Genomic DNA, 25,391 nt, shown 5'->3' on the forward strand with positions numbered 1-25,391 from the left:
ATCCTTTCTGTGCCTCCCCTGCCACGGGCCAGGTTCTACCACTTCAGCGTGGTAATCAAGGAATCCTGGGTTAGGGTGAGTCCTGGCACAAAGGAGTCCTCAACTCACTTCAGGAGGTTCATGTCCAGGGCCCCCGACAAAGGTGAAGTAAAAAAAAAAAAAGCAAGGGTAGCCATACTGATCTCAGATAAAGCAAAGGCAAAAATTGATCTAATTAAAAGAGGTAAGGTAGGAAACTATATCTTGCTAAAGGGTATCATAGTTAATGAAGCAATATCAATACTAAACTGTAATGGGCTGAGGCTTGAGTTGATGCACTGAGGTTCCAAGCACATGAGGCTAAATAGTAATTGGACCATAATCTATTAATATATAAGCTTGGAGAAAGAATGGCCCCCGCCCACTCTTTGTGCAAGTCCTGATGTGTTGTATAGGAAACTACGATTTTGGTGGGTGGAGGCAGGGGAGTGGAAAGGGAAGGGGAAGGAGAGACTTTTGGCATTGCTATTGGACAGTTTGCTTAGCTCAGACCTCTCTCTCTGCTAGCTCTTTTGTCATTGCAACAACTTTTCTGTTTGTTTTCTCTTCTTCTTTTTGCTTTTTGCTTTTTGCTTTTGCAGTGGCAGTTGGGGTTAAGTGACTTGCCCATGGTCACACAACCAGGAATTGTTAAGTGTCTGAGGCTGGATTTGAACTCAGGTCCTCCTGACTTCAGGGCTGGTGCTCTACCCACTGAGCCATCTCCTCCCCTTCCCTTTCCACTCCCCTGCCTCCACCCACCAAAATCGTCATTTCCTAAACAACACATCAGGACTTGCACAAAGAGTGGGCGGGGGCCATTCTTTCTCCAAGCTTATATATTAATAGATTATGGTCCAATTACTATTTAACCTCATGTGCTTGGGACCTCAGTGCATCAAATCAAGCCTCAGCCCATTACACTAAACATATATGCACCAAGTGGTATAGTATGAAAATTCCTAAAGGAGAAGTTAAGAAAACTGCAAAAAGAAATAGAGAGCAAAAATATAATAGTGGGAGATCTCAAACTTGCTCTCTCAGAACTACATAAATCTAACAACAAAATTAATAAAAAAAAAAAGTTAAAGAGGTAAATAGAATACTAGAAAAGTTAGGTATGATAGACTTTTGGAGAAAATTGAATGGAGACAGGAATACACTTTTTCTTAGCAGTTCAAGGAACCTATACCCAAATTGACCATATATTAAGACATAAAGGCCTCAAAATCAAATGCAGAAAGGCAGAAATAGTAAATGCATTTTTTTCAGATCATGATACATGATACATACATTACATTGAATAAAAGGCCAGGGGAAAATAGAGCAAAAAGTAAGAGGATACTAAATAATCTCATCCTAAACAATGAATGGATGAAAGAGCAAATCATAGACACAATCAATAATTACATCCAAGAAAAGGACAATAATGAGACAATATACCAAAAATTTGTGGGATGCAGCCAAAAGTGATAATGAGGGTAATAAGAGTATAAAATACAGAATCTAGAAAAAATGAATGAATTGGGCTTGCAATTTAAAAAGCTAGAACAAGAAAAAGTTTAAAATCTCCAATCAATTACCAAACTTGAAATTCTAAAAATAAAAGGAGACATTAACAAAATTGAAACAAAGAAAAAAAAAACTATTGAATTAATAAATAAAACTAAGAAGTGTTTTTATGAAAAAAAGCAACAAAATAGATAAACCTTTAGTTAATTTGATTAGAAAAAGGAAAGAGGAAAATCAAATTGTTAGTCTCAAAAATGAAAAGGGACAACTTTCACTAATGAAGAGGAGATCAAAGCTATAATTAGGAGTTATTTTGACCAATTTTATGCCTAAATTTGATGATGTAAGTAAAATGGAGGAAAACTTACAAAAATATAGATTGCCCAGATTAACAGAGCAGGAAGTAAATTACTTAAATAGTCCCATTTTAGAAAAAGAAATAGAATAAGCTATTAATCAGTTCCCTAAGAAAAAATCCCCAGGACCAGATGCATTTACATGTGAATTCTACCAAACATTTAAAGCAATGGTTCTCAAAGTCTGGTCCAGAGCATCCAAATTTATAATTGGTTTTTATTTTTAATGTGATCAATATCTATAACTATAATCCAGATAAACAAAAACTCTCTGAACAGATCCTCAATCATTTTTAATAGGATAAAGATATTGAGAACAAAAATTTGAGGACCACTGTGTAATGGGCTGAAGCTTGAGTTGATGCACTGAGGTCTCAAGCACATGAGGCTAAATAGCAATTGGATGATACTCTATTAATATATGCTTGGAGAAAGAATGCCCCTGCCCACTCTGTGCAAGTTTTGATGTATTGTATAGGAAATGACGTAGAGACGATTTTGGTGGGTGGGGTGAGAGAGGTAGAGTCACTGCTGGCTGGGTTCATGTCCTGACTGCTCTCACTTCATATCGACATTCCCCCTTTCACCTCCACAAAGAATAAAGATAGAGGATTTTCCCTTAACCTGAATTTCTGACTCAGGCTGATTTTAAAATACGCGGTCATCACACCACTGATTTAAAGAGCATTAACTACAATACTATAAAAACTATTTGAAAAAATAAGGAATGAAGGACTCCTACCAAATTCCTTTTATGATGCATACATGGTACTGATACCTAAACCAGTAGGATGTAAATAGAGAAAGAAAATTATCAACCATTTTACCTAATTAATATTGATGCAAAAAATCTTTTTTTTTTTAAATAACTTTTTATTGACAGAACCCATGCCAGGGTAATTTTTTACAACATTATCCCTTGCACTCACTTCTGTTCCAATTTTTCCCCTCCCTCCCTCCACCTCCTGCCCCAGAAGGCAAGCAGTCCTATACATGTTAAATAGGTTACAGTATATCCTAGATACAATATATGTATGCAGAATCGAACAGTTCTCTTGTTGCACAGGGAGAATTGGATTCAGAAGGTATAAATAATCTGGGAAGAAAAACAAAAATGCAAGCAGTTTACATTCATTTTCCAGTGTTCTTTCTTTGGGTGTAGCTGCTTCTGTCCATCCCTGATCAATTGAAATTAAGTTAGATCTCTTTGTTGAAGAAATCCACTTCCATCAGAATACATCCTCATACAGTATCGTTGTTGAGGTATATAATGATCTGCTAGTTCTGCTCATTTCACTTAGCATCAGTTCATGTAAGTCTCTCCAGGTCTCTCTGAAATCATCCTGCTGGTCGTTTCTTATAGAACAATAATATTCCATAACATTCATATACCACAATTTATTCAACCATTCTCCAATTGATGGGCATCCATTCATTTTCCAGTTTCTAGACACTACAAACAGGGCTGCCACAAACATTTTGGCACATATAGGTCCCTTTCCCTTCTTTAGTATCTCTTTGGGGTATAAGCCCAGTACAAACACTGCTGGATCAAAGGGTATGCACAGTTTGATAACTTTTTGAGCATAGTTCCAAATTGATGCAAAAATCTTAAATAAAATATTAGCAAACAGATTATAGAAAATCATCCTCAGGATAATACATCATGACCAAGTAGGATTTATACCAGGAATGCAGGGCTGGTTCAATATAAGGATAACAATTAGCATAATTGACTTTATCAATAATCAAATTAACAAAAACATATTATATCAATAGATGCAGAAAAAGCATTTAATAAAATCTAACAACCATTTCCATTAAAAACACTAAAAAGTATAGGACAAAGGAATTTTCCTTAAAGCAGTCAATAGCATCTATTTAAAACCATTAGCAAACATCATTTGTAATGGAGATAAACTGGAATCATTCCCAATAAAATCAGGGGTGAAACAAGGTTGGCCACTATCACTATTATTATTCAAAATTGTACTAGAAATGCTAGCTTTGACAATAAGAAAAGAAAAGGAGATTAAAGGAATTAGAGTAGGTAATGAGGAAACCAAATTATCACTCTTTGCAAATATGATGATATACTTAGAGAACAAACTAAAAAAAACTTAGAAATAATCCACAACTTCAGCAAAGTTGCAATATACCAAATAAATCCACCTAAATAATCAGCGAGAAATTCCATTTAAAATAACTTGATATTATAAAATATTTGGGAATCTATCTGCCAAGGGAAAGTCAGGAACTATATGAGCAAAACTAAAAAACACTTTCCATACAAATAAAGTCAGATTGAAAGAATTGGGAAAATATTAAGTGCTCTTGGATAGTTCAATTGAATATAATAAAGATGACAATACTACCTAAACTAATCTATTTATTTAGTGCTATACCAGTCAGGATCCCCAAAACTATTTTAATGATCTAGAAAAAACAACAACAAATTTCATCTGGAAGAACAAAAGGTCAAGACTTTCAAGGGAACTAATGAAAAAAAAATCAAATGAAGTTGGCCTAGCTATACCAGATATAAAACTATATTATAAAGCAGTGATCACCAAAATCATTTGGTATTAGCTAAGAAATAGACTAGTTGATCAGTAGAATAGGTTAGATTCACAGGACAAAATAGTTCATAACTGTAAAGGGCTGAAACTCTTGAGTCGATACACTGAGCTCAGGATAGCTGAGCACTTGAGGCTAACTACTGATTGGACAATACTCTATGGGCATATGCTTGGAAAATGGCCCTTCCCACTATCCTGTGCTGGGTTGATGATGGTGTATACAGAAAATTGTAGGAGTGACTAGGGGGTGGAGTAAGACTAGCCAGAGTCACTTTAGCCATGGACGAGGAAGAAGGTGGTTGCAGAGATCCTACTTCCATTTCCTTCACTTCTATCCCTAAAGATCAAGAATAAAGACTAAGGACTTTTGCTTATCCTAACTCTGGTTGATTCTAAAGTATCCTGGGTGCTAGCGCAATTGTCACAAATAACTACAACAATCTAGCGTTTGACAAACCCAAAGGCCCCAGCTGTTGGGATAAGAAATCACTGTTTAACAAAAACTTGTGGGAAAATTGGAAATTAGTATGGCAGAAACTAGGCATTGACCCATACTTAACATCATCCATCAAGATAAGGTCAAAATGGGTTCATGATCTAGGCATAAAGAATGAGAATATAAATAAATTAAAAGAAACTATGATAGTTGACCTCTCAGACCTGTGGAGGAAAAAGGATTTTTTAACCAAAGAAGAACTAAAAATCATTATTGACCATAAAATAGAAAATTTTGATTATATCAAATTAAAAAGGTTTTGTACAAACAAAACTATTGTAGACAAGATTAGAAGAGAAGCAATGAAATGGGAAAACATTTTTATAGTCAAAGTTTCTAATAAAGGCCTCATTTCCAAATATATATATATAGAGAAGTGAGTAAAATTTATAAGAATTCAAGCCTTTCTCCAACTGATAAATGGTCAAAGGATATGAATAGACAGTTTTTAAATGAAGAAATTGAAACTATTTGTAGTCATATAAAAAGGTGCTCCAAATAAGTATTGATCAGAGAAATGAAAATTAGGACAACTTTGAGATACCACTACACACCTCTCAGATTAGCTAAGATGACAGGAAAAAAAATAATGACAAATGTTAGAAGGGATTATGGAAAACTAGAACACTGGTACATTGTTGATGGAACTGTAAACAGATCCTAACCATTTTGAAGAGCAATTTGGAACTATGCTCAAAAAGTTATCAAACTGTGCATGCCTTTTGATACAGCAGTGTTTCTATTGGGCTTATTATTCCAAAGCGATCTTAAAGAAGAGAAAGGGACCCATACAACAATTAATGGTTTCCTAGTGATATAATGACTGGTGTGTACTCAGTGTACAGCATGTAAGCAAGAAGCTTTCAGGGCCAGGAGGACAAGCCCACTAAAGCATAAGCCCACCTGAGGAAAAGCCCACTAGAAGACAAGCCCACTAGAAGCTCTTGGAACCTCAGCCAGGATTCAGTCAAGAAGATTCACAAGCCAGAGAAGGCAGCTTAAGCTCTCAGAACCAACACTAAAGAAGGCCTCTAAGAAAAACTAGCTGAGCCCCAAGTGAAGGAGATAAGACTTTGAAGGATACAATAAAGAATTTGGACTTTAACTCCTGGCTGCATTTGGGGTGATTACACTGAACTGAAACTAAGGCTGCTCCCAGGAGCCCCCCAGGAAACTTTATATTTTAGAAAATAATATTACTGAATGTTATGGAATATTATTGTTCTATAAGAAACGACCAGCAGGATGATTTCAGAGAGGCCTGGAGAGACTTACATGAATTGATGCTAAGTGAAATGAACAGAACCAGGAGATCATTTTACATGGCAACAATCAAATTATACAATGATCAATTCTGATGGATGTGGCTCTCTTCAACAATGAGATGATTCAAACCAATTCCAATTGTTCAGTGATAAAGAGAGCCATTTACATCCAGAGAGAGGACCATGGGAACAGAGTGTGAACCACAACATAGCATTCTCACTCTTTCTGTTGTTTGCTTTCATTTTGCTTTCTTTACCAGTTTATTTTTCTTTCTCCCTTATTGATACAATTTTTCTTGTATCAGAGAATACAGAAGATACAGAGTATACAGAAGATAACTATATAAATGTGTGTGTGTATGTGTGTGTGTGTGTATGATTTAACATATATTTTAGCATACTAACATGTATTGGGCTACTTGCCATCTAGGGGAGGGGATGAGGGAAGCAGAGGATGGATAATTTGGAACAGAAGGCTTTGCAAGGATCAATGTTGAAAAATTATCTATGCATATGTTTCATAAATAAAAAGCTTTAATAAAAAATTGGCTTTACCCATGAACAATAAATATTGCTTCAATTATTTAGTTCTCACTTTATTTATATAAAAAGTATTTTATATTTATGTTTTGGCAAGTATACTCTCAGTTATGTTATACTATCTAGTTATTTTAAATGGTCTAAAACAATATTGAATAATATGAATGATGAACAGTGTGGTTTACCTATTTTTCTCTTTTGATGAAATCTATTTTAGTTTTAATTTTGAGATCATGATTACTAGCCCTGCTTTTTTTTTGCATAATGAATTCTATTTCTGGCCTTTATTTTATATTATGTATATATCTCATTTTTATAACATTTTCTGAAAGCAATTTTTGAATTCAAAATTTTAATGTATTATCAGTTTCCACTTTATGGCTAAATTCAACCTATTTTAATTTATAATTTTTCTTCACTAAACTTGTCACCTTATTCCTATCTTTTCTCACTCTTCTGCTTTACTTCTTCCAGCTACCTTCTTCCACTCTTTTTAAATCTACTCATCCCTCCAAGAATCTTTTCCTTACTCTCTCCCCCTATCTTATCCTTCTGGTTCTTTTTTTTTTCTGAATTTAGAAGACTTCTATATCTTTTTGCACATATATATGTTATTTCATCTTTAATTCATTCCCAATGAGAGTAAGGTTTTAGCACTATTCACTTCTCACTAGCTTCTTCTATATCAATTTTTTATTTTTAGGGAGTTCATTTGCTTGAGATAATTGCTTCTTTTTATCTCCTCCTATACAGTATCTCATTTAAAAAAATAATTACCCCTTTCACAACATGGAATTTTCACTCTTTTTGTTGTTTGCTTGCATTTTATTTTCTTATTTTTTTCTGGTATGATTTGATTTTTCTTGTGCAACAAGATGATTGTGTAAATATACATGCATATATTAAATTTAACATATTTCTAACATATTTAACATATTGGGATACTTCCCAACTAGGGGAAGGGATGGGAGAAGGGAGAAAAGAAATTGGAACAAAAGGTTTTTCAAGGGTTAATGCTATAACTTCCTCCAGTTTAATGTTATGAATTTCAAACATAGAAGAACACAGTTTAGTAAACTGATGAATTAAAAGATCAAGAAAGAGAAAGGAAGAAGTTGATGATGTAGGAAAGTAATCAGGGATAGAAACTAGGGGGTCAGAGTAAAAGATAGAATATAGAATTAGGAGAAATAAGACAGAGACATGGAATTATAAAATATTGTGGTGAAGTAGGAGAATGTTAGATTCTTGTAAATACTTACTGGAGATAGAAGGATCAATGGTTATGGCTAAGGTAAAGTGGAATCATAAGTTATGGAAGTTAAGAAGACTGAAAAACTGGGAAATGAAGGCATTTGAAAGAAAAACATCTGTGCAAAGATTCTCTAGTATAAGGGGAAAAGCTAAGTGAAGAAAAAAGATGGTGATCCAAATGATGAATTTGAGAAAGCAAGGTGAATAGCTTGGTTGCTAATAGATAACTGCTCCTCAGTTCTGAATTTCATAACATATTTTGATAGAATATAACTTAAAGGAAAAACAAAACTTTTTTTTCTGAGTAATAACTTTAGGAGAGTAATGATGTGGCAATGGAGAGGAAGGACAAACATATTTGGGAATAGTTGGTGGAAGAATATACAACAGGTATTGGAAAAGATGGCAAAGGATGCAGTATTATCTAAAGGAATTAGTTCATAGAACTAGAAGATGGCAGGAGCCTAAGAGAAGGAGTTTTAAAGTGAAATAAAGTTTGTTAATGGTGCAATAAAATTTCAGAGAACAGTGTTAAGGTTGGGTAGCATTGGAGTGGGATGTAGAGGGCCTGGACTCTAGAAAAGTATTCTTGAAACAAAGGTACTTACAACAGGGTATTTACTCAGTGTGACTGATGAGACAATGGTTCTCTAGTTCACATATAAGTACTTAGTGTAATATGGTGATGTAATGATTCTACAATTGGCACATGCTCAGTGTGTTGCAGTGATAAAATTGTATTAAGGTATTTAAGGGCTGAGAGGACTTGAAATAAGCAGACTCAAGTGAGATTCGAGTGAGAGTATGCTCGAACTCAGACTCCAGAATCCAGACTCCAGACTCCAGACTCCAGACTCCAGACTCCAGACTCCAGACTCTATCCCTGACCATCCTCGGGGTGACTCTCCTGCTATGACGAGAGCCCATCCAGAGATCCTCAAGAAAGTTAGCTTGGACATTACAATAGGACATGTAATGTCATGATGAATGAGCATAAGAAAATCAGAAGTATAAGCTGGGGCATAGGATGGCTTAGTCTTTAAGGAACCTGGGATTCAGTAGCACTGTGATTTAAAAAAAAAAATAATTGCTGTTAGGACTTTACTGAGCATAGGAAATGAGACCAGGCAAAATGGCAATGAATCCTAGCTGGGCCCATGATAATAACAGATGAATGGAATCATAAGTGCCTAGCTTATCTTCCCTGAGATGACTCAATTTTGCTTTTTAGTAGTATCCAGACTAGTTCTGTATCAAACTGCAAATTAATGGGAAGTTATTTTTTCTATTGAGTTAAAATCTATCTTGGAATTTCATCCCCATTGATTCTGGTTCTGTTGAGTTAGTCCACACTGATAGAATTTCCAGCATTATTCAATTCAGCATCTGAAGTGTGAATTTACTGTGCTAGATGGTGAGAAATGTATAAGAATAATGTGCATCACCTCCAGGACTTTATTAAAATGAAGTTGATATCATTTGTCCTTCATTTTTGAATTCTGGTTTTGTTTTTGGACTTGGTAATTAAATGAAATGGGAAGCGATGAAATTCCCAATTTCCTGCTTGATATGCTACTGGAAGGAAAGGTTCAGGATTCAGTTTAATTTTACTTTCTAGACAAAAACGTCCTTGGAAATTTTGTATTTGATCAGTCTTTCATGATGAAAGTTTTGGTGTTCTATATGATGCTTCCTCTTCCTAAATCCCTCACCACAAACAAATATAATAAAGTGTTTTCTACTGTCAAAAAAAAACAAAACTCTAATGTATTCCCTTTTCTTTTTTCCCATTATAGTACAACAATGAGGAGTCTTTTTTCATATAATTAAACTATTTAATCAAGATTTCCCTTTCCAATCCATACTTGTTTGCCTATTCTTCCTTACATAAAGATCTGACAGCACATTGTTATACTCAAAACTTTTTGATGGCTCCCTGTTACCTTATCAAATAAATTCCAAAACTTGATATTTAATTATTCATAATCTAGCAATATTTTATCTTTTCAGTCTTATCTCATATAATTTTGTAAATAATACTTATAAATCCATCTGGAGCTAGTGATCCCCCTCCCATCTCCCCAACCTCTTTATACCTTCATTCTTTACTTCTTCAGTTTATTATTCTGAGATTAGGTTATTGAAATCTCTTGTTCTATTAATCTGAGAATTTTGTATTTTAAAAAATTCATATTTTTTTCATCAATTGGCATAAAATTGGGGAAATTGATTCTAATAATTTGCTCTATTTCCAAATCCTTTGTTTTTATTTTTCCTTTTTTCCCATCTTCATTTTAAAGTCAAATTAATAGAGGTAGATCCAAAATAGCAGAGCAGCTAGAAGGAAGAAGTATAGTGAGCTTCCCTCTGCATCTAGCCCTCCATAGTTCCTGTAAACAGTATCAGAAAATGCTACAAAGTGAATTCAGATCAAGAAATCCAAGGGAAAAAAATCAACCTGGTTTATTTAAATTTTTTTCTTAATATTATTTTATTCCTTCAAATACATACAAAAATAGTTTTCAACATTCTTGTAAAACTCTATTTTCCAATTTTTTTCCCTCCCTTCCTCACCTCCCTCCTCCCCAAGATGGCAAGCTATTCCTTCAAACGTATTTCCATATTTATCATGTTGGGCAAGAAAAATCAGACCAAAAGAAAAAAAAAACATAAGAAAGGAAAAAACAAAAACAAAAACAAAAAAAGGCAAAATTACTATGCTTTGACTCACATTCAGGCTCCATGATTCTCTCTCTGGATGTGATTGATATTTTACATCCCAAGTCTATTTGGATTATTTTGCATCACCTGGTTCAGTTTCCAACTGACACTGGCATTGGGAGGTAGTGGGATGGGGTCCAAACAAGAGGATGCCATGAGGAATATTCCAAAGTAAGGACAGGATGGGTACCAGGATAAAAATAGGTCTCAGGTCTGGGAATAGGAGAGCTAAAACATGTGTAAGGAACAAATTCCAAATGTCAGCTCTATTATTCACCAACCTTCCAGTTGGCCATTTGTGGATGTCTAGGAACAATCTACTGGAACTTCAGACAAGGTAAAACCACAAACATATTGCTTGGACCAAAACCTGGTCCAACTTATAAAACTCAGATGGGGTTGGTGGGGGAGGAGGGAAAAATGCATATGGGAAACAATAAAAATTGCAGGTCTCTAATTTGATTTGTCTTTGAGAACCTAAAGTAACAATGTACTCAATATTTAAGAAACTAGCAGATGAGTTAAACCAGGCATTCACCTGGCATAAACCAGGCAGAAGTTAGGAAGTAGAGTGGAAAGATGGGCATGCAAAAAAGAATGCCATTCTGAAAGACTATTGTAATGACAATAACACTCAAATCACAAAGCCAGAAGAAGAAAAGAACCCCCAAACATCTATAAGCAATCAAAAGAAGATACAGTTTATGGACAAGTTTTATTAGAATTCCTAGAATGAAGGTGAGAGTCTGAAAATGTTTTTATAAAGGAAATAGCTCAAGAAGGAAAAAAAATAAAAATAAAATTAGAATTCTGAAAGAAATAATTGGAAACATAATTAATAACATGACACAAGGTAAAAAGAAAAATAAAAAAAAAGAAAGAAAGAAAACCTGAAAAATTAAAATTGACCAAATACAAGCCAATAATTCCAAGGCTTTTAGAAACATTCAGTCAAAAAACTAAAAGAAAATGGAAGAATAGCTGAACAAACTGTGATATTTAAATTTGATGGAATAGTATAGTTTTAGAAAAACCTGGGAAGACTCATGTGAAATGTTGCAGTGAAGTGAATGAAAATTTGTTTTTTTTCATTATACAAATTTTAATAAGTTCTGCACTCTCTTCAGTGGGGAAGAGGAAAATAATGAGAAAAGGCACTTGATTAAAAAAGTAAAATTTAACAAACTAAAGAAAAAAACAAAAATCAAATGATCTAGTTTTATTTTTCAAAAAAACTCCTAATTTTATTTATCACTTCAATGATTTTGTTTTCAATGTTGTTTATTATTTCTTTCTTAAAAATTATTGTTCTTATGATATTTATCTTCTCTCCTACCCCCCACTTTTGTTTAGTTGTTTTTAAATGTATTATTTTATGTTTTGTTCCTATCCAATAGAAAACTGATACACCAGCGTGGATAGAACAGTGGCCCTTAAGTAGCGATAAAATTCAGGTCTTATTAGATATAGTATAGGAGCAGCTTGAACAAGGGGACTTACAACCTTCTCTAAGTTCTTGGAATTCCCCAGTGTTCGTTGTAAAAAAGAAATCTGGAAAATGGAGGATGCTCACTGATTTAAGAAAAGTAAATGAACAGATGGAAACTATGGAAACTCTTCAGCCTGGACTTCCATCTCCCACTCAATTGCCTAGAGAATGGCCTCTTTGGGTCATAGATATTAAGGATTGTTTCTATTCTATCCCTCCGGATAAGGAGGATATGAAAAGATTTGCCTTTTCAGTGCCCAGTGTTAACTTAGCTGAGCCTTATAAAAGATATGAATGGACAGTTTTGCCACAGGGAATGAAAAACAGCCCCACTATGTGTCAAACGTATGTTGCTGCTGCTCTTGCTCCAGTAAGAAAAGCATTTCCAAAGGTTATGCTATTACATTATATGGATGATATATTGGGATGTGCACCTGAGGAACAAATGCTAGAAGCATGTCTACAAAAGACCATAGAAACTCTAAGATACTACAGATTGTACATAGCTGAAGAGAAAATTCAAAGACATGCTCCTTTTCAATATTTAGGGTATGAAGTATATCCTAAGGTGCTTACAGTACAAAAACTGTCCTTAAGAACAGAGAAGCTAAACATCTTAAATGATTTTCAGAAATTGATAGGAGATATCGAATGGATGCAACCAGTGTTAGGCTTGACTAACTATCAGTTACAACCATTATATGACATTTTAAGGGGAGACAGTGCTTTAAATTCACCATGCCAGCTTACAAAAGAAGCTCAAGAGGCTTTGGAAAAGTTGAACTGGCTTTATCCAATGTGATTGAAAGAGTCACTCAAAAACCCTTGGAAATATCAGTTTTTGCCACACAAGAGGCACCCACAGCAGTCCTTCATCAAAGAGACAGTGTGATAGAGTAGGTGAACCTCCCGGCACAACCAGAACAAAGCCTTACTCCTTACCCAGTGCTTGTGTCTAGAATTTTATTAAAGGCCATTAAGCAAGCAGTACAATTATCTGGGACAAGACCTGACAAGATATACACCGTTTACACCAATACACAAATTAATGTGTGCTGAGACCATCCCAGAGTGGCAAATTTTATTAGCCATGGCTCCAAATTTTACACATGGGTCTCCATTAAAGAGAACCAGACTTTTACATAATTGGCGATGGATTCTTGAAGAAAAATTTTCTAAAGTTCCTCGTAAAGGACCAACTATCTTTACAGATACATCCAAACACAATATTTGTGCTGTATACTCTCATGACTTAAATATAAAGAGAGTAGTCAGAACTCCTTTTCAGTCCACTCAGCAGAACAAATTATATGCGATCATGCTAGCTCTCACTTTTTACCCAGGAGACATAAATATAATATCTGATTCAGCCTATTCAGTAGGTGTGGTACAAAGAATTGCCCCAGCCCAAATAAAATTTTCAGCTTCTAATATATATCAGCTCTTTAAGGAACTTCAGGAGCAAGTGAGAAAGCATCCAGAAAAGATTTATATCTTGCATGTCCACTCACATAATGGACTTCCAGGTCCTATTTTTGATGGGAATTCAAAGGCAGATAGCCTTTTAACTATGTTAGTCAGTACGCCTTTATTTCAGGAGGCCCAGGAATCCCATTCTAAACACCATCAGGCTGCTCGAGCTTTGTGTTTACAATTTGGGATAACAAAAGAGGAAGCTAGGAGCATAGTAAAAAGCTGTACTGCTTGCTTTCCTTTCCACACTCCTACATTGCCTCCAGGGAAGAACCCTCGTGGTTTGAGACCCAATGAAATCTGGTAAACGTTTGTGACTCCTTATAAATCTTTCGGTCGTCTGTCTTTTATCCATGCTGTGGTAGACACCTTTTCAGGATTCACTTTTGCAATACCAGCAGCAAAAGAGACAGCCCAAGTGGTCACTGAATTCCTCACACAAGCATTTGCCATTATGGGTGTGCCACAAGCAATAAAAACAGACAATGGTGATGCATATACCTCCAAACATTTTGCACACTTTTGTGCACAGTATAAGATTTTACACACCATTGGCATACCCTTTAATCCTCAAGGACAGGCAATAGTAGAGAGGAGAAATAGAGACATTAAGATGCTGCTCCAAAAACAAAAGAAAGGGGGAGCCACAGGTAACCCTAGAGAACTACTAAATCTAACCCTTTATACTATTAACTTCTTGATTTTTGACAAAGATGCACTGGCTCTGACAGACAGGTTTTATAACCCACTGGAAGGGCAGTGTCCAGTGTGAGCAATTCCACTATCTTTAGATAATCGCCAGGTGATGTGGAGAGACCCAGAAAGTGGTGAATGGAAGGGACCAGATAGGCTACCTGCTTGGAGGAGAGGGTTTGCTTGTATCTCTACAGGTGGAGAAGGAATCAGATGGGTGCCAACGAGCTATATTCACCTTGTCCATCGCAGAGAGACGGAGCAGACCCCTGAAACGAAGGAGAAGACCCAAGAAATATCAGGTGGTTCTGTTGCTGATTGTGCTCACCATTGAAAGAGCGTGGCAGTTATGGCATTTGACTCATGGACATAGAAAATTGTTGGATTTTAAAACCCTCAGGAATCATTAGATAGACATGCTAAGATTGTTGTAGGACTTGAAAACCCTAAGGAATCATTGGATTCTCTGAGACATAAGATTGTTGTAGGACTTGAAAACCTTCAAGAATCATTGGATTCTTTGAGATATAAGACTTGAAAGCCCTCAGGAATCATTGGATTTTCTGAGAAATGATAAGACTCTTACAGGACTTCAAAATATGCTGGAATCATTGGATTCCCTAACACATAAAAAGACTTTTGCAGGACTTCAAAAACTTGGGGGGATCATTGGATTCCCTGATATGTGAAACAATAGACAATAGATTGGTTTTGGACTATCTCTTGGCTGCTGAAGAAAGCATATGTGTGACTGCTGTTTACATACTCTCCTTCTAGGACTTCTGGCAATCTTTTACAACACCATGTTGATTTATATTGTTTGTTATACCATTACTTGTGTGTACAATCCATGTTTGTTACACCACACCAAGCATGCACTGACTGTGGGGAGAGTCATCGCTAATAGCCTCTGCGTTATTGCTGTGTGCTTGTGTAATACTTCCCATGCTGATGAGTTTGTGCATAATAAGACCCTTCAGCCCAGAAACCCACTAGCAACCCCCACTTCCCTTTGGTGCTTTTTATCTCCCTTCCTGAGATGTCAGGGAGGGCATGATTATCTCCTTTTTAGTGCTTTCACCTCCTTTCCTGAGAAGTCAGGGAGGGTGTGATCACCTCCCCTTGGGGACTCTGACCTCCCTGAGGAGTCAGGGATGGCATGATCACCTGTGTTCTAAAACAAAAGAAAGCAGGAGATGTAATGGGCTGAGGCTGGAGTTGATGCACTGAGGTCCCAAGCATGTGAGGCTAAATAGTAATTGGACCATACTCTATTAATATATATACTTGAAGAAAGAATGGTCCCGCCCACTCTTTGTGCAAGTCCTGATGTGTTGTATGGGAAATGACGTTTTTGGTGGGTGGAGGCAAGGGAGTGGGAAGGGAAGCGGAAGGAGAGACTGCTGGCTGGTGTCTTGACAGCTCACATTGCCATTGCAACGGCCCTTCATCGCCAACCCCCCTCTGCTAGCTGGCTTCCTGTCGCAGCAGCCCATATTGCTATCGCAATCTTTTTTTGCCCATATTGCTATCACAATCCTTTTTCACCTCTTCACTTCAATAAAGATTGAAGATTTTTCTCTTAACCTGAATTCCTGACTACAGCTGATTTTAAATACGCAGTCATCACAGTTGTATGCCCACTTCATTCATCTGTTTTAAATAAATTTTGTTTATGATTATGTTAGATATATAAAATTTCCTCTAAAGACTGCTTTGATTCATGTCTTAAAATTTTTTTGATGATGCCTTTCCATTTTCTTTGATAAAATAATCTGTTATTTCAAGGATTTGTTCTTGATTTACATATTCACTAGGATTATATTATTCAACCTCTAAAATTGAATCTTTTCTTCAACTGCCCCTAATGACCATGTTTATTTTGGTTTACAAAGAATTTATTTAATATTTTTGGTCCTTGCATGTGTTTATAAGTCTCTTATGTACTGGTGATGAGGTCCTGAATGGTAGGTGTGATGGGCAGAGAGAAATTGAAGAATTGATCATTGCCTGAGGCAGGCAGGAAGAAGGCACTGATAATCAAAGTCTGTTCAGTTCTCTGATTCCACCCTCTAGAAGTAATCCAGTCAGAAATTCCAGTTATATCAAATCCCTCAGGCTAAATTTTCCCTATAAAACTTCTTATGAATTTAGGGCTTTGCTGCTGCCCTCCTTTGGGTCATTCTGCCACTGGCACACTGCCTCTTGATGTCTTTTCCCTTACCCTTCTCCCATGCCACATCATCTTTCTCCTAACTCCACTATGCTTTTCAACCCATTTCTCCTTTTGGTGAACTCTTTTAGGGTGCTAAATCCCTTTCAGGATTTAACCCTGCCAGCTAAAGACATATCTCAATCTTATAAGGTGCTCCCTTTCTACCAGGTAATTGTGAGTTCTACTGAGGAGCCTGTCCTTCATGGGCTCATATTTACCATTCCTGCTGTCAACTGTATCTCATCATTTTGCCTATAACTTCTTCCATAAATAAATTTGCCATTTGCCAAAGAGAAATGTGAATCTTCACATGACCCCTAACTTTTGGTCCTTTTAAAGCACATCACTTGATGTCTAAATAACAACTTTGGGTGCTATATCAGTCACATCACTAGCATACTGTTTGTTTGTTTGTTTGTTTTTTCAAATAAATATGTTTTGGAATGCTGGGGGGAAATTACATACATACATACATGCATACATGCTCCTTACTCATTAATTTCTACACATCTAACATATTTATTGAGTTTTTAAAAACATCTTATTCAGGTTTTTTTTTATTTCTTTATCTTTTATTAGACTCATCTAGATCACAGAAAGGCACATCAAGCTCCTTAACTATTATAGTGTGCTATTTTCCTAATAATTTTATTTACTTTAGTTTTAAATACTTAGATGATATTCCAGTTTTAATATGATTTCATTATCTATGGTGTCTTTAAGCATATCATAATTTCCCTACTTATCTCTTTTAATCATGTCTATTTTTTACTATTGCCTTGCCTGAAGTCATGATTGTCATCCTTGCTTTTTTGAATTTGCCTAAGGTACAGTAAATCCTGTTCCAACCCTTCATTTTAAATCTTTGTAAATTGTTATGCCTCATGGGTGTTCCTTGTAAACAACATATTGTTGGCTGCTGCTTTTCTTATCCACTCTACTACACTCCTTAGTTTTATGGATGAGTTCACCATATTCACCTTCATGGTTGTGATTGTTAATTGTATTTTCCCTTCTAGTAAACATTTTTTTTAAGGTACACTCTCCCACTCCTGTTTCTGTCTTTTTATAAAATATTGAGGAGAAAGACAAGGAATATTATTTATATAGTAATTTAAAATTGAAGTAGTTTAGCCTCTTTCCTCTATGCCTCTTTTTTTACTTAGACAATGATTTCTAGATTTTACAAATTTTTTCCTTCTTTTATTTCCCACTTTAGTATCTGCCCTATTTTTTCAATCCAGAGTTCAAGCAGAAACCTCCACCTGGAATGGGGCTGGAAAAAAGTCCCAAACAAAAGGTTCACTTATCCTATTAGTGTTCCTCATATATTACCTCAGGGTGTAGCTAGGCTTCCAGATTGTATACAGTAATTCAGGCTCTTTCGGTCAACATCCATCTAGTTACCCAGGACCTCATCAGAAACATCAAAATTGTTCAATATATTTTTAAAAAGTATAAAAATATGTGTAATATTCCTCACTGTGGGTCTTTCAACTCTGCAAAAGCAGTTTAGTGAGGCTGTCTTCTCACATCTCTTTTATTCTTATTTTGAGCTTATTTGTTGGATTTCTAATTTTTAAATGCACATTTGCTTTATTAATCTATTCATTTTCTATTTTAACATATGCTTTTAGAATGACAATCTTTATATCTTTATTTCATTAGCTGAATTTTAGAAATTATGGTATATCATTTAATCATTTTTTAAAAACCTATTTAATAATTGCTTTTCTTACTTGTTTTTTGGTACACTGATTGTTTAGAATTTCATTTTAAGTTTCCATTTTGGTCTGTGTATTTTATTTGTGCTTCCATTATTGATTTCTATATTTTTCTATTATAATTTATAAAAGATGTTTACCATTTCTTCCTTTTTAATACAATATCTCTGTTCCACATGGTGCTGAGAAACATTTCTGTTCTCTGGTAGTCCCCTTGAAAAGAGCCACAGATATTTAGCTCTGGTTTTTCAAACAATTTGTTAATTTTATTTTATTTATCTTTCTGCTTCCTCCCCTGGGAGTATTCTTCCTTGGGATCTCTTCCCATGATAAAATTGAAACCTCTTTTTCCTCTCTGTTTCAGTGCCTCCTTTTGATACTTAATTTATTTTCTGATTGCTTGTCTTCTTGAGAGATTATAGATCTTATTTCCCCTTTATTAATATTGACTTAGGGAAAATCACATATTCTCCTCTATTTTCTTCTTTCCATATCATCCTTTATGTACCTTCTAATTCTTCACTCTAAACCTACAGAACAACAAGAAAGAAAGTCATCAGGATCTTATGAGTTTAGTGCTTATTGTTTCAGTCTTGTTCATGTACTCTTATTGCTTTATTATTTTCCATTTTTATCTTTATCTCTTTGTATATTTTTAAATAGAAATTGCTTAAGGATCCATTTGTCATCTTATTGTAGCTGTTGTCTTCAATGCCATAAGAGTCTTTCTTTTTCTAATTCCTCCCCTCTTTATCTGGGAGTCATATTTTGTTTCTTATACTTTTCTGGATAGTTATAATTACCTATCAAGTTTTTATTATCTGGAGTATTTGCAAAGCAAACAATTTAGGAATTTTTCTTGTAGGAATTTTCAAATGATTTTTAGTTTATTGAATTAGCTTTTCAAATGCTTATTGTAGGTTAATCTTTCATCTAACATTTATATTAAGCTTGCGGGGTAAATATTATCTGTGTGTCATTTTAAATTCTTTTCTCTCTGAAATGTTTTATTCCATTCCTTTCTTTTATTTCTGGGTGGCATAAAATAGTCTTGTGGTATTCAAATTTCCTTTCTTTAATATATGAAGATTTTCTGGTCACTGGCAGAATTTGTTATTTGTTATTAGAATAAATTTAATCACTATATGTTAGTGTTTGCAGCAAAGGATATTTTTCCCATTATGTGATCTATGAATTTTTTTGTTGGTACTTTTTCCTATTTTCTGAAGTTCTGGGCAATTTTATTGTATTATTTCTTGTATTACAGTGTTATCATATTCTCTGGATCCTTGCTTTTTCTCTACACATCCTGTTTTGGAAGTCTTTGCTTACATAGTGATACATTTTGTTATTATTGTTGTTTTGAGACTGGATCTCCCTATTTCAGATAGGATGGAAATAAAGTGACTCCTCTTAGTTCTATTCCTACTTCTAGTCAGCATAGGTAGCTAATTGGTACAGTAGATAGAATGCCAGGCTTGAAGTCAGGAAGACTTATCTTCCTGAGTTTAAATCTAGTCTCAGACTCTAACTGGTTGTCTGATCCTCGGCAAGTCACTTAATCCTGTTTACTTCTATTTCTTTGGCTGTAAAATGAGCTGGAAAAGGAAATGACAAACCTTGACAATATCTGTTTAAAAAGCCCCAAATGGAGTCCTGAAGAATTGGTCATGACTAAAATGATTGAATAATAACCAATTGATCAACACAATTGTTTTGATTTACTTCATTTCTAACCTGGGCCAGTTCACTCCTCCTTATACAGTCTGGTGGTTCCCCACTCCCAGGAGCTCACAAGATTAATATCAGAATTGGTTCAATTTGACTTTAAACCTATTACACTCAGAGATACTGATATCAAGTTATCAACCACTCCAGTAACAGGGATTACAATCATGTGCCACAACATCTGGTGATAATGTATTCTTTTAAAGATATTCTTTTTTGTTTCTCTTCTTTCAGAGGGCCCTTTACTTTCTATATTTGTTTTTCAATAAGCAGTCTTTTCTTTCACTTCTTTGGAGACATTCATCATCATGTATTGAAGCTTTGTTTTTGTTCTGCCAATTATTTCTACTCTGAATGTCCTAATTTCAGCTTTTATGATTCTGATTTCTCTCAAACCTTTATAGAAAATCTTGCTGTGATATGGAACTATGCCAAAAGGGCTATCAAACTGTGTATACCCATTGATACAGCAGTGTTTCTACTGGGCTTGTAGATCATAAAGGAGGGAAAGGGACCCAGATGTGCAAAAATGTTTGTGGCAGCCATTTTTGTAGTGGCAAGAAACTGGAAACTGAATGGATCAATTAGAGAATGGCTGAATAAATTATGGTATATGAATATTATGGAATATTATTGCTCTATGAGAAATGATCAGCAGGATGATTTCAGAGAGGCCTGGAAAGACTTACATGAAATGATGCTAAATGAAATGATGCTAAATGAAATGAGCAGAATCAGGAGATCATTATACATGGTAACAGCAATCTTATTCAATGATCAATTCTGCTAGACATGGCTCTTGTCAAGAATGAGGTGAATTAAACAACTTCCAATGGTCTTGTGAGGACAATGGAAACTGAATGTGGACACAGCATAGCATTTCCACTCTTTTTGTTGTTGTTTGCTTTAATTTTGTTTTCTTTCTCATTTATTTTCCCTTTTTGATCTAATTTTTCTCATGCAACATGATATTTGTGGAAATATAAATAGAGGAATTGCAAAGGTTTAACACATTTTGGATCACTTGCTGACTGGGGAAAGGGGTAGGGGGAAGGAAGGAAGGGAAAAAATTAGAACACAGGGTTTTGTAAGGGTGAATGTCAAAAATTATCCATGTAATTTTTTGGGACTCTTTTATTTTTTAAAAAACCTTTTTATTTTCAAACATATGCATGGATAACTTAACAAAATTGACTCTTGCATAGCCTTGTGTTTCAGATTCTTTCCTTCCCCTCCCCCCTTCCCTAGATGGTAAGCAATCCAATATATGTTAAACATGTTAAAATATATGTTAAATCCATTATATATAACCATATTTATATGATTCTCTTGCTGCACAAGAAAAATCAGATTAAAAAAAATAAATGAGTAAGAAAACAAAATGAAATCAAACAACAACAAAAATAGTGAGAATGTTATGTTGTGGTCTACATTCATTCCCCACAGTACTCTCTCTGGATGTAGATGGCTCTTTTCATCACAAGATTATTGGAACTGGCATCAGTCATCTCATTGTTGGAAAGTCATTTTCATTAGAATTGATCACCATATAATATTGATGTTGCCATGTACAATGATATTCTGGTTCTACTCATTTCACTTAGAATCAGTTCATGTAAGTTTCTCCAGGCCTCTCTAAAATCATCTTCCTGATCATTTCTTATACAACAATAATATTCCATAACATTCATATACAATAACTTATTCAGCCATTATCTACTTGAAGGGCATCCACTCAGTTCCCAGTTTCATGGTTTTCATGAAGTCCAAAAATCCTTAGATTGTCTTTCCTACATCTATTTTCCAGATCAGTTGTTTTTCCTAGGAGGTATTTCATATTTTCTTTTCTTTTTTCTTTTTCTTTTTGTTTTTGTTTGACTGATTCTTAAAGTCTTATTGAATCATTCACTTCCATTTGTTCAATTCTAATTTTTAGTATATTATTTTCTTCAGTTACCTTTTTTAGCTCCTTTTATATTTGGCCAACTGAATTGTTTTGTTCATTGCATTTTTTTTCCATTTCACAAATTTTGTTTTTCAGTGAATTGGCATCATCTGCTTTTTCTATTCCTTCTTGCAATGATCTCATTTCCATTCTCCATTTTTCTTCTAACTCTCTTTTAAGATCCTTTATGTGGTCTTCCAAGAAAGCCTTGCAAAATGGGGACCAATTCATATCTCCCTTTGGGGATTCATCTGGAGTTGCTTTGCCTTTGGGAACCTCAGGAGTTGAGGTCTGTTCTTCTCTTTCTCCATAAAAGCCGTCTATGGTAAGGATTCTTCTTCTTCTTCTTTTTTTAAAGGCAGGAGGTCTGTTCAATGCAAAGGAGTGATAGCTGCTTTAGTTTGTCCTGGGACAGTTCTGCTGATTGGATAATGGTGGCTAGGTCCAGAGTTTTTCTGGGTCTCAGTGGTTTACAATTTGCCTTTTGTAACAAATCTGCCAAACCACCTGCTTGCAACCAAGATAGGATAGCCTAAGAGGCTCACAGAAGATTCTCAAGTGGGTGGAAGCTGCAATGCTCTGACTTCTTACCTCTGCTCTTTGTCCTGGTCTCCCTGTGCTATGGTCTGGGTTTGGCAGACTGTCCCCCTGCCCATTTAAAACAAACCTGTTCTGAAGTTCTTCCAAGATATCTTCTTCTAGGAATGTGTTGTGTTCCAAATATTTGTGGGTTCTTTGATTCCAAAACCAATTTAGAGGCTTAATCTACTACTGGTTTGAGAGAAGCTCAGAGGAGGTCACACAAAGTCATGTCTGCTCTTCACTGTCTTGCTCCCCATGCATATATTTTGAAAATAAAAGGCTATAATTAAAATAAAAAGGAAATCTTGCTGTGATTTCCAATCACAGGGTCTTGTTCCTCATCAGATTGTAATTTAATTAATTTTTCTTTTAATATTTACTCTAAGATATTTGGACTTATTTAGATATCTCATTAAATGATTAGGTTCTATTTTTTCCATTATATTTTTTCGGGAGATGATACATTGGGTCATATTTTTTCTACTCTTCTATGCCCTGAGGTCCCCTCCAACTCTATCTAACATGGTGTTCTATGTTTTTGGAAGGCTTATAAAAATAATTCTATATTCTAAATTCTGAGAGCTTTTACAGATTTGTGATTCTATGATTACTTGGCTCTAACAGTCCAGGTTATAAAAAATAAAAATCAATTGTCTCTGGACCCTGAAATTAAAATCACTTTTGGATGATGTGGATAGGACATGGTAAGGTCCAATGCAAAATTATTTTATTATTCTTGTATTTCAATGAAAGTTGCTTGGCAAACATGAAATATGAATGTGTAGTAACTTTTCAACTCTGGTTGACTCTTTCCAGAAGCATTTTAGAATTATATTGCAAAAATTATGTTATTTTAGGTGGCTTTATTGACTTGACTTCCTTTCTCTGGGCATGCCACTCTTGCTCTTAAAATAAGGAATATGTGTTTCATAGAATCTATCTCAAGTCTGACTTCATCCATAAGCCTTCCCCTCTGGTCTTGATTGTTCCTTGCTCTGATTGAAGAGGGTGGAAAGTGAACAATGTAAGGCTTCTCCAAAATCCCCAGTGTAAGGTGGCGACCCAGCCTAGCTATATTTTTATTTCTCTCCCAGATGCACCTTGCCACCTCTGGCTTCTTTTTTGATATTGTTTTCCTTCCATTACATTATTAGCTCTTAGAGAACAGGAACTGTCTTTTGCTTTTCTTTTTTATGTTAGCATAATGCCTGACACATTTATTAAATGCTTTTTGATTGACCAATTCCTTTAGTCCACCTTGATTTTTACCTCCTCTGAACTCATATAATGGCATTTATTGTGCATAACATCACTTTAACTGAATTGCATCCATTTTAATATTCCCCATATAAATAAAATTACAAGGCTGATGTAAACTACAGTCAAAGGAAAAGTGACCCACAAGTTCTATTCAGAGAGGAAAATGAAAAGATTGATTTTATCATGTACCCAAAGATAATAAAAATAATACTTGATGGGAGCATTCATTGGAGAACTTTTACCTTGCAAAACTCATGGTGAGTCTAAACAAATAGAGCATCAAGAAAATAATTACAGTACATGTGATAAGACTACTTGTGTAACATGATGAAAATATTTTTCTTTTTTTATAATGAATTCAACAAACATGAACATTTCAGAATACAAAGAAGAACAATAAAGGATTGAAACCATGAACTTCCATCTGGATTTTTTTTTAAAGTGTAGTCAATTTCACACAGTACTAATTGAAATATCTTTTCTGTTGTTTTTCTTTCTAACTTTTAAAAATGTGTATTTAAAAATGTTTTATTGATACTTGTAAGGGTCCATTAGAGAGGTCAGGCAAGCACAATTGGGATGTAAGTAGACCAATGGTCTTGAGATCCCCAGATGTGATTGGGTATGAGATAGTAGCTGGAGGACTTCTGAGGACTTCAAAATAGAGGTAAGATTGTTCTTATATTTACCAGAGTTTCTCTGATTAGGCCTAGGAATAAGGAATAATAACGATTAGCGTTAATTGAGTGTGAGAATGGTACTTAACAGATACTTTATTTTTTTCATCTCTATTACTATCGACTAACTCTATCACTAAATGAAAAACCTTCCTAAAATAAAGTACAGTTAAGGAAAAAATAAATGAAAACAAAAATTTTTTGTAAAGAACTTGACAAGACTCTCCAAGCAAAGTCAATATCTATTTTACTCTTTGATAACATCAATCCTCAATCTTTGATTACAAATTTCTAAAAATGTATTTGAATATTTAATATTGATTCAAAAAATTAAATGCTGACTTTTCTTTCATTCATCCATTGTGGGGGGAAAAAAAGCTGATATCAATTATACATGTGAAATCAGGGTAAAACATACTTCCATATTAGCCATGTTGCAAAAAAAACCCAAAACCAAACAAAACCAACAAAACTATCCCTCACCCAAGAAAAACAAAGTTTAAAAATATGCTTCACTCTGTATTCAGATTTCATCAGTTTTTTCTCTTTCTGTCTCTCTTTCTCTGGAAATGGGTAGTATTTTTCTTCATCAGACCTTTGGAACAGTCTTGGATGATTGTATTCATCAGAATAGCTACGTCTTTTACAATTAATCATTATATAATATTGCTATTACATCCAGCCATTCTGGAGAGCAATTTGGAATTATGCTCAAAAAGTTATCAAGCTGTGCATACCCTTTGATCCAGCAGTGTTTCTACTGGGCTTATACCCCAAAGAGATACTAAAGAAAGGAAAGGGACCTGTATGTGCCAAAATGTTTGTGGCAGCCCTTTTTGTAGTGGCTAGAAGCTGGAAAATGAA

The sequence above is a fragment of the Antechinus flavipes genome, chromosome 2 (assembly GCF_016432865.1).
Source record: "Antechinus flavipes isolate AdamAnt ecotype Samford, QLD, Australia chromosome 2, AdamAnt_v2, whole genome shotgun sequence".
Classification (NCBI taxonomy): domain Eukaryota; kingdom Metazoa; phylum Chordata; class Mammalia; order Dasyuromorphia; family Dasyuridae; genus Antechinus; species Antechinus flavipes.